Source organism: Aedes albopictus, chromosome 2, assembly GCF_035046485.1.
Source record: "Aedes albopictus strain Foshan chromosome 2, AalbF5, whole genome shotgun sequence".
Taxonomy (NCBI): domain Eukaryota; kingdom Metazoa; phylum Arthropoda; class Insecta; order Diptera; family Culicidae; genus Aedes; species Aedes albopictus.
Genome location: NC_085137.1, coordinates 295883432 through 295893662, shown reverse-complemented (window position 1 = coordinate 295893662; position 10231 = coordinate 295883432). Strand labels below are relative to the sequence as shown.

At 41.1% G+C, this 10231-nt stretch overlaps 1 long non-coding RNA gene across 1 annotated transcript; it reads right to left on the bottom strand.

Moving 5' to 3' along the window:
* Window positions 1–231: 231 nt before the first annotated feature.
* On the bottom strand, window positions 232–4285 carry LOC115268363 (uncharacterized). Its single transcript, XR_003898260.2, has 3 exons — window positions 4163–4285; window positions 650–997; window positions 232–570 (listed from the first exon to the last, which is right to left on the bottom strand). It is a non-coding gene; the product is annotated as an uncharacterized LOC115268363 (long non-coding RNA).
* Between the last annotated feature and the right edge of the window lie 5946 nt (window positions 4286–10231).

Below are 10231 nucleotides of genomic sequence, written 5' to 3'. Positions count from 1 at the left end.
ACATTCGCAAAATATTAATCAAATCGACTTAGATGAATTTGAAGATTTAAGTCTAGGCGAGGTCGAGAATGAAGAAGTAAATGCGATCAATGCATCTAGATTAGCATTTCGTAGCAGAGGGGCTAAAAGAGACGTTGGACGTAATGGCAATATTCCAGACCAAAACCAAATTAATGAGGAAAAATCTGTCCTCATCAATTGTTGGAACTGTAGAAAGGCAGGGCATGTAGCTCGAGATTGTCAAGAGCAAAAACGGGTCTATTGCTACGCTTGTGGTGAACCAAACGTTACGAAAAGCAACTGCCCAAATCAGCATGACGGAGAGATGAACGAAAAAAACTAATCAAAGAAGAAGTCAGACGGGATCCACCTTCTTCTACTCAAAATATCTCAGAGATCCCTTTAAATGAAAGTTATAACTATTTTAACCAAGTTTTCATTATTAATCTTAGCCTAGTTACCTGCCCACACATTACTGTGCAAATCCTAGGTACGGAAGTCGAAGGTCTCTTAGACTCCGGAGCAAGCATCTCTGTCATCAGTTCTCTGGATTTGATAAAGCGCTTAAACCTAAAAATACAGAAACTCAATCTTAAAGTCCACACGGCCAACGGTGAAAAATTAAACTGTCAGGGCTTCGTTAACTTACCTTTTACATTCGATGGTAAAACTAGGGTTGTCCCAACCGTCGTTATCCCGGAAATAGCTAAGGAGCTGATCTGCGGCTATGACTTCTGGCAGGCGTTTGGAATTCGACCCACAACAGGTAACGGGACTGACATTTCCAAGCCTAAGCAAAGCCCTGAGTTCGAAGGCAATTCTATTCGGTCTATTTCAAGTCCGCCTAACATCGTATTCTGCTTAACGATGGATGAAAGCATACCAAGAGCGGGCGTAGAGCCCTGCATCGACGACAGTTTGGATATCCCATGTCTGGAGGAGCCAAATGAGTTTGAAATTACTGCGGAGTCCATACGCACAGAACACGAATTAACACCTGTAAATAAGTCAAAATTAATCGAAGTAATAAACAAATTTCCTAGATCATACGACGGAAAAATCGGTAGAACAACACTGATCCAACACACGATCGAACTGTTACCCGAAGCAAAACCGAAAAAGTTGCCATCGTACAAGTATTCACCCAAGATAGAACAAGAGGTCGATAGGGAAATAGAACGTCTAATAAATATGGACGCGATAGAAGAATGCACAAGCGACTTTGTAAATCCTTTGCTCCCGGTTAAGAAACCAAACGGAAAGTGGCGTCTGTGTTTGGACGCTCGACGGCTGAATCAAATAACAAAACGAGATGAGTATCCGTTCCCAAATATGATTAACATATTGGAACGGCTCGAGCATTCAAAATATTTTACAATTATTGACCTCAAAGATGCATATCATCAGGTCGTATTAGATGTAGGATGCCGTGACTACACTGCATTTAGGACTAACAAAGGTTTATTCAGATATAAAACGATGCCATTTGGTCTGTTAAACAGCGGAGCTACTCTGTGCAGACTCATGAACAAGGTTCTTAGGTTCGATTTACAGCCTCGAGTATTCGTCTATTTGGACGATGTCATCATCACTTCGCGGACCCTGGAAGAACATTTCCGTTTACTGGAGATTGTCGCAAATAGACTCCGAGAGGCCAATTTAACAATTAGCATCGAAAAGTCTAAGTTTTGCCAGAAATCTGTTCGTTACTTAGGATATATCTTGAGTGAAGCTGGTATCTCGACCGATTCTTCCAAAATAGAAGCAATTCTGGACTATCAAGTCCCGAAGAACGTAAAAGACGTCAGAAGGGTACTCGGTCTAGCTGGCTTTTATCAGCGGTTTATTGATAAATATAGTGAAATTGTAGCACCCTTATCGGACCTACTTAAGAAAAGCAAAGGAAAGTTTAGCTGGACTAAATCCGCAGATGAGGCTCTTCTTCGTCTTAAGTCGGTCATGACGTCCCCACCCATTTTGGCGAATCCGGATTTTTCACTTCCGTTCGCAATCGAAACAGATAGCTCAGATGTCGCCGTAGGAGCTGTCTTGACACAACAGATCCAAGGAGAACGCAGATGTATAGCTTATTTTTCAAAAAAGCTTTCATCTACTCAACGCAAATATAGCGCAACCGAGCGCGAATGCCTTGCCATGTTAATGGCAATTGAACATTTTAGGCATTTCGTAGAGGGGTCTAAATTTACGATTCTCACAGACGCAATGAGTCTCACGTTCCTCAAGTCTATGTCTATAAACAGCAAAAGTCCCCGCATTGCGAGATGGGCGATGAAGGTTCAGGGATATGACATTGACTTCGTGTACAAAAAAGGGAAAGATAACATAAGCGCTGACGCCCTTTCAAGATCTGTTAATGTTGTAAGCACTAACACACTGATAGATTCACCATACGAAGACCTGAAGGGGTTAATCACCTCGAATCCCGAAAAGTACAAAGATTTTAAAATTGTCAACGGTGACATCTATAAATTTGTAGCTAATGCAGCGAAGCTAGATGATCCAACTTTTCGCTGGAAGTATATGCCAAGGAGTTACGAGAGGCCGGAATTCATTCGAAAGATCCACAACCCAGCACACTTAGGCTTCGAGAAAACGTTTCAAGCATTATCAGAACGCTTTTACTGGCCTAAGATGAGTGCTGATACCCTTCGTTTTTGTAAGAATTGCCTGGCGTGTCGTAGATCAAAAACCGATAATGTTAACCCTTACCCAACTTGTGGAAGACCAAAAATGTGTGATAGGCCCTGGGAGATCGTTTCGGTCGACTTTCTTGGACCGTATACTCGGTCGCGGTCTGGAAACGCCTGGGTTTTAGTAGTCACCGATTATTTCTCAAAGTTCACGCTCGTTCAATTAATGCGACAAGCAAAAACAGCTTCGGTCATTGCATTCCTAGAGAATAACGTTTTTTTACTGTTCGGAGTGCCGGCAATATTAATCTCTGATAATGGCCCGCAGTTTAGGGCCAAAGAGTTTGAGAAGTTTCTCTCGCAGTACAATGTTCAACATTGGAATGTCGCATCATACCATCCCGCTCCCAACCCAACAGAGCGGGCCAATCGTGTAATCACCGCGGCCATCCGCGCTTCACTGATAGATAAAACACAAAAAGATTGGGACAAAGGCGTCCAGCACATAGCGTGCGCAATTAGAAACAGCGTTCATAGTTCAACTGGATACTCACCTTATTTTACAAATTTTGGAAAGAACATGGTCAGTTCTGGAGACGAATACACGCGATTAAGGTCTGCCAATACTGATTTAAATCAATTCGAGCCGCCAAAGCTCTCAGCAGATTTAAAAAACCTGTATGACGCCGTAAAAATAAACTTGAAACGAGCCTATGATAAATATTCAGCAAGTTACAACACGAGAGCAAATAATAACACTTCCTTTGCCGAAGGAGAGGTTGTTCTGAAGAAAAACTTCTATCTCTCCGATAAGGCTAACGACTTCACTGCTAAGTTAGCACCACGATATAGTGAAGCAAAAATCACTAAAAAGATCGGGACTTGTTGTTACGAACTAAAAGATGTAAACACAAACAAAATCTTAGGTGTATACCATGCATCAAAGCTAAAAAAACGAACAGCAAAATAAAAAAATGCTCACGCAGTCACTGAATGTTAACATTCGCTGATTGCACTGCACCCGATCTTTGTTTTTTTTTTTTAACCAGCTATGTACACCGAACTGCTAACGGTCAACAAAAACAAACACATAAAATACCTCCTCACTACACTAGTTTTGGGTCGCAGGGAATGCAAGCAAAAACAAAAGCACTAAAGCTATGGACATTGACGGCCGTCGAGCCAGTCAACCACCACAATCAAATCAAAACACCTTTTTTTTCATTCTCGGTCTGAGTGCAAGAAAAGCGGCCAGAACTGAAAACTTAGGGAATTCGATTAAACCATAGGATTTTCAAATTTAGCGCTAGATATTATATGGATATGTAACCACACCAGTACACCACTTATGCTTATGTAGATTTCCCGTTTGCATAGATGTTGGTTTCGCCTTTCCTTTCACGGTTTTGTTTTCGGTCACCATTTTTTTTTTCTTTTCATTTTTCCCGTTACCAATCTTTCTTCCGTATATTTCAATTTCTGCCCATCAAAATTTTCAAAGATCACTTTACCTCACTTACAAAGCTATAGCCCGTTAGATTTTCACAGGTCATTTGTTTGTTCACTTTAAATTCCACTGATAAATTAAAATTTTCGTTCGCGATTACATTGTTACCGTCCGCACTCGAATCAGATCCGCGATGTTTGTTTGTTTTCGTGAGTTTCGTTTTGTTTCACCTTTTCGCCCAGTCGGTTGGCTGCCGTGACAGCTAGCCCTGTCGCAAAGTGAGATATATGTTTATGCAGGCAATCACAGTAAAGCTTCTAGAATACGGTTTGTGTTTCGAAGCGCGCAATATAATGAAATAATTTAGGTTAGTCAGTTTCGTAGGTTCGTGCAAAATTATGAGGAAATTGACTACCGTCGCGTTATTTGGAAGCAAATAGAAAGGAAATTTCTTTGATTATACTGATCTATAGGTAGTTTAGTTTAGGTTATCAGTATAATTCCGTAGATAAGTTCGATCAGGTCAAAGTTCATCTTTTCGTTTTACATCCCTGTAGCAAGACACCGTCCTTCGCCTCGTGAGTTTGCTTATGTATAAGTGTATGGTGCTATCATAAAAATTTAGTTTGGTATTCGTGTTGCTGGGATTGCTTGAGGTTCAGCAGTACAATTTTTTCGCTTGCCGTTGCAGGTGGTCTTTCAGTTTGTTCCGTTTGTTCCGTCGGTTGATAATAAGTGCGCTGAATTCGAAAGTACCAAAATCGCGAAGGCCAAGATGCGTTTCGGAGTGAAAGTCCGGAAAAAAATTTCCCAAATATCTTTGGGGTTTAATTCGTACCGTTTGTTCCCGTTTCGCGATAAACTAAGTGTACAGAATTTTCCGAACATTTTCGGAGTCAAGAAGAAAGATTTCCGGGGCGCCGCCATGATTGAATTTTCCGGATAACCAACCCCGAACGCGTTGTTGTAGTGTGTGTTATGCCATTTTGCTAGTGTTAAGAAATACAGTTATTGTTGAATTCAAGAAAAAAAAAGGTACATAGAAGGATGAAAGTGAATTAGAGCGAATCATGATTTGCATAGAGAAATCAGAAGATAACGCACCAGAAGGTGTCCAAGTTTAACTAAAATAAGAAGAAGATTATGTGCGCACTTGTTTGAAAGATCCAAATAATGAAGAATATAAAACCTATCCAACTGTTATTTTACAAAATCCTTACAAGTAAGTTAACTTTGCGAGCCCAATTTACGAAAATTTTAATAAAATTTATATTGTAAATTTTATTAAAATTTTCTTTGTGATATCTGGGGGTAATATGTAACGATTTGTATCAAAAAAAGATGCTGGCAGCAAAACTCACAGCATCATCAGAAAAGATGAGATCGGGAGTTACGAGCGTTACGCTGTGGCTCTTCTAGCACGGACTAAAACCGACCAAAAATTCGCGAACCGTTTGTTTGTTTTGCAAATTTCCTTTTAAAATGCATCCTCATCAGCTCATCACCAAAATTCGCAACTGATACGCCTTATCAGTTGCAACAATAGGCGACAATGACGCCACCCTCCAATAGGAGGTTTCTTGCTAAACAAGATAGAAGATCAGACTTACTTAAAATTTGGTCGTTGTGAAAGTTAGAAGGCTGACTACCAAACAGAAAAGTTTTTGACTGTGAAAACCTAAGATAGTAAAGTAGTGCTGTGAAGTAGCTGGAGCAAATACAGGTAATGAGTTCAAGATGATGGCATACAAAATTGTTTGAGTGATGGTTTGTCTTATCGATTGAAGGTATTCCTTCAACGAAGGTGCAAGCGTGCGGGCAAAACTCCACGCCATTTGCTGCCGATAATTTGGCACGTGGACGTAAAGGTACAAAGGATTAGCGGGAATCGAATCCGGTTCCACGTCAGTCGGCATCCGCCGGTACCCTCCAACGAGTGGCTGTCGACGCTGTCCAGCCAGGAGAAGGCCATCAAGTTCCTCCATCGCCAAACCACAATCAACTTGCGGTAACTGGACCCGAATCCGGTTCCACGTCAGTCGGCATCCGCCGGTACCCTCCAAGGAGTGGCTGTCGACGCTGTCCAGCCAGGAGAAGGCCATCAAGTTCCTCCACCGCCAAACCACAATCAACTTGCGGTAACTGGACCCGAATCCGGTTCCACGTCAGTCGGCATCCGCCGGTACCCTCCAACGAGTGGCTGTCGACGCTGTCCAGCCAGGAGAAGGCCATCAAGTTCCTCCACCGCCAAACCACAATCAACTTGCGGTAACTGGACCCGAATCCGGTTCCACGTCGGTCGGCATCCGCCGGTACCCTCCAACGAGTGGCTGTCGACGCTGTCCAGCCAGGAGAAGGCCACCAGGTTTTCCCACCGCTACGCCACGTCCCGCAGACTACGAGTCCGTCGGGGAGTAACCATCCACCCATCGGCTAGAGCCGGTGATCTACACCGAACGACCGTCGACGCGGTCCAGTCGAGTTCGAGGCCCGACGTTCGACGAACCGTAGTGAGGTAGCCTACAGTGTCAGCCAACAGTTAGGTGACCCAGGTCGCCATCAAGGTTAGAGCTTTCTTTTTATCATTAATCCTAACGTTTATAAAAAGTGCGCGCACAGGTCAAACCAAGAATATGATATAGCTAGGACCCTACAATACAAACATACTGTAAACATCTCCCATTTTGCTAGTTTGTTTGATCTTTTTAGTAATTTCGAATGACTTTAATTCTGGGGTTTTGGATTGAGTTTTGAGGGTGAATCGCGTTCGTCAGACCTGCCCTGAGCGAGCTAACCGGGAAGGCTTCAACAGGCATCTTCGCATCACACTTCACGGTGTGTTGGCGCTTAAGCGAGTTTGCTAATTAAATTTCAGTTTAGGGTTTGGTCGAAGCCGGTTCGCGACAGAAGAAAAGCAGGTAACCGTACAGTCTGGTTGAGTTTGATTTGGTAAGTTGTGAGTGATTACCTGCCTTCCTCTGACGCAAACTTCAGTGACATTTTTGGCCACGGACATCACAGTTTGGCAGTTCAGAGTATTTACTTCGTCTAGGATTTCAGTTGGTGAAGTTATATCGTATCGTTTCGTTGGGTTTAGCTTAAACTGAGCTAGCCGTGGCTAATTTGCCGTTACACGGTGCCGGCTGCACTACCAGTTAAGCACGCAACTCTTAGCTGGCGGTCTTCGTCATCGATTGACCCCTGGAAGCATGAGGTAGGAACTTGTCAGGATCAGATATGTTGAACGCTCTCCTTATCGACTCACCGTTTGGCATCGCTTATCGCCTCAAGTCATAGAGCGTTATCATTGTTCCGGCAATACACGTATATCACCTCAACTTTTGTACGCACAAGGCGCTTTTCCTGCATCTTATGCTATGTAATTTTTTCGCATAAGACTACGTATTATACAATCGTTAACTTCATAATACATGTAAGTAGGTTGTTTGGGCATTGCCTATCTGGATTATAACCCAGAGAAGAGACAGCCAAGCTAGAACAAAAAAATCTCAGAAGCTATGCAAGTTGCCACTTATATTGCGATTACAAATGATCGTTAAATTTCTAACACAATTTTGGAACAGAACTTCTCTATGGTTATAATGTGTTTTTTTGGCACAGCCCTTAAAAGAAAATGTATACGAAAGCTTACAAGGAAAATAAGGGTTCACCCAAAAATTAAAAAAAAAATGAATACTATAGTGGTTTTGTAAATATAAAACTAGAGAAAACAGTTCAAAATGGAAGAATATTCAGAAAATCAGCTGTAAACCACCAAAAATATACCATTTCACGGAACCTTGCTTCAAATTGTTTTTTCTAACTATTATTATTATTGATCTGCTGATGATTACAAAAATATACCCTCAATAATGTTGAGCTGCTCTAGGGATTTAACCATTCCATCTCTGCTATAGGTCCGAGTCATATTCACAGTACGTAGTGAAATACGAGCAACTCGCGTGTCATGTCTCGTGTGTGAGATGGTCGTATGAGTAGTGGATTGAGCATTTATTTTAACATGCAAACTTTTTGCCGTCACTGGCTATTTCAGTCCTGTCCATCCAATCACTACGCGCGGCGGTTGATGACTCAGGTGGCTCCGCTTGGCTGAGTAATTTGAACCGATGATGATCGCTGATTGCTGAACGGGTGCCGGCTGGAAGTGTACAATCTCCTGTCTTACTGCGCTGTCGCCATGGGTGAGTAGGTACCTACCTACTGATGACTGCGCAATATCAGAGGCTGCAATCTGACACTGAACATGCGGCCGAGGTGTGCTACCAGAATTACTTCAGCTTGCAGTACATACAGGAGTAAGATACTGATCACAGTTTATCTTGCGGGATTCGTTTTGATGTTGAATGCGTGAGTTTCGAACGACAATACACGCACTCAATAAATTCATACAGAAAATAACGCTCAACTATTACAATCGTTAGTGTCACTTAATTATACCTATTTAGTGGCATCTTCAGAACAAAATTCATTTATCAAAATAATCACTCTCATTGAAGTCATTCGTCCCTTTTTCCATTGTGACGCCCAATCAGAAGACCCTTAGCGCATTTTATTAACATTCGGAACAACTCTTGATTTTAATCAAACAATGTCTCAAAAGGATTTTAATACCAGCGCTCACCAAACTCCGGACCGACTCTTCCTGATTTATCCCTCCGAAATCCATTACCCTTCACTTGTTTACGTTCAGATTCGACACCCTATTTTCAGCGGCGGCATACCTAGGGTAATTGTTCCCATCGTTGTGGTAGTACCTATTGTTGCGGTAATGGAAATTGAGCACTTTTTCGACTGAAATGTTACCAAAAGGTATTTTTAATAGATGTATGGTGCTTAAATTATGAGATTGCACCATTTGTTTGCTTAAGATTTGCCCAAAAACCTATTTTAAAAAAATATTTTCCTAAATGTATTTGCTGCTCTGTTCCTATTGTTGCGGTAGTGTTCCTAATGTTGCGGTATCCCATATGATTTCAATGGGATACTGCAACAATAGGAACAAAATACCGCAACATTAGGAACACAATGTTCTTTCAGATAAAAACGAATAAAATGCTCATAACAACATCAAAGTGGCAATATTTCGTTATTTTCCCGTAGATTAAGGATGGATTTTATTGTTTTCAATTCAATCCATGTAAAAAGTTTGCTTGGGGCGATACAATTGTGGTTTAAACATGAACCCAGCGCTTAACTCCTCCATGATCGGATCAATTACCCTATTCTCTTTTGCGGCAAAATAGGGTGACAAACGGACGAACGGCTTGTGCTCTGAGCGGGGTTTTGTGAATGGACCAAACAATCCCAGGAACGACGTCCAGTGTGACGGGGAAAAGGTAATGGTGTTGATTTTAATACCAGAAAACTTTTAATATAGTATAAATTATTAAAAGGGTTGTACGTCGTGCCGGGCGTTTGCAATGGACGATTTGCTGTTGCGTTGTGCTGCATGAACCATGGTTGTTTTATTTTACGCCCATTTTTTTCCTTTTATTTCTATTGTTGCAGATTTCTTATCTCTATTTGTTCATACGTTGAAGTCTTGAAACATGTTTACTCTGATAATGCGCTTGTACTTCACGGCATGCTTAATTATTTTCTTTCATACTGTACTTAATGTTTAATTTTGTTGATTTCAAGGTTACATTAATTAAACTAGATCAAACTATCCTTTACAGACCCTACAGAATATTTGTTTTGATAAGGCTCGATAAAATCAATATATAAGAACCCGTTCATAAGCTACGTAGATTAAAAATTAAAAGCCAAGATATTTTAGATAAGTCAACAGACGCGTCCTCGTGGTCGTAAGGATTAAATCCTTTAATATTGAAATAAAATCCATTTATAACTTTTGCAGAAAGAATTATAATGAAATCCAGGTGTGCCAGAAATTTAAAACGCGTTTTTTTTTTCAAAAATACTCAAATAGTTTATGGAGTTTTCAAGTTTTTATCGGAAAGCTCTTTCAAACATTTGGAGAACTCAGCATGCTTTCTAGATTTTCTGATATAATTTCATGATATAGTTGAGAAGGGTTAGAAGCAAATCAAACATCACTTTCGAGTACGAGTAAATATGGTTTAAAGTTTTTGACAAATGTTTCATCCTA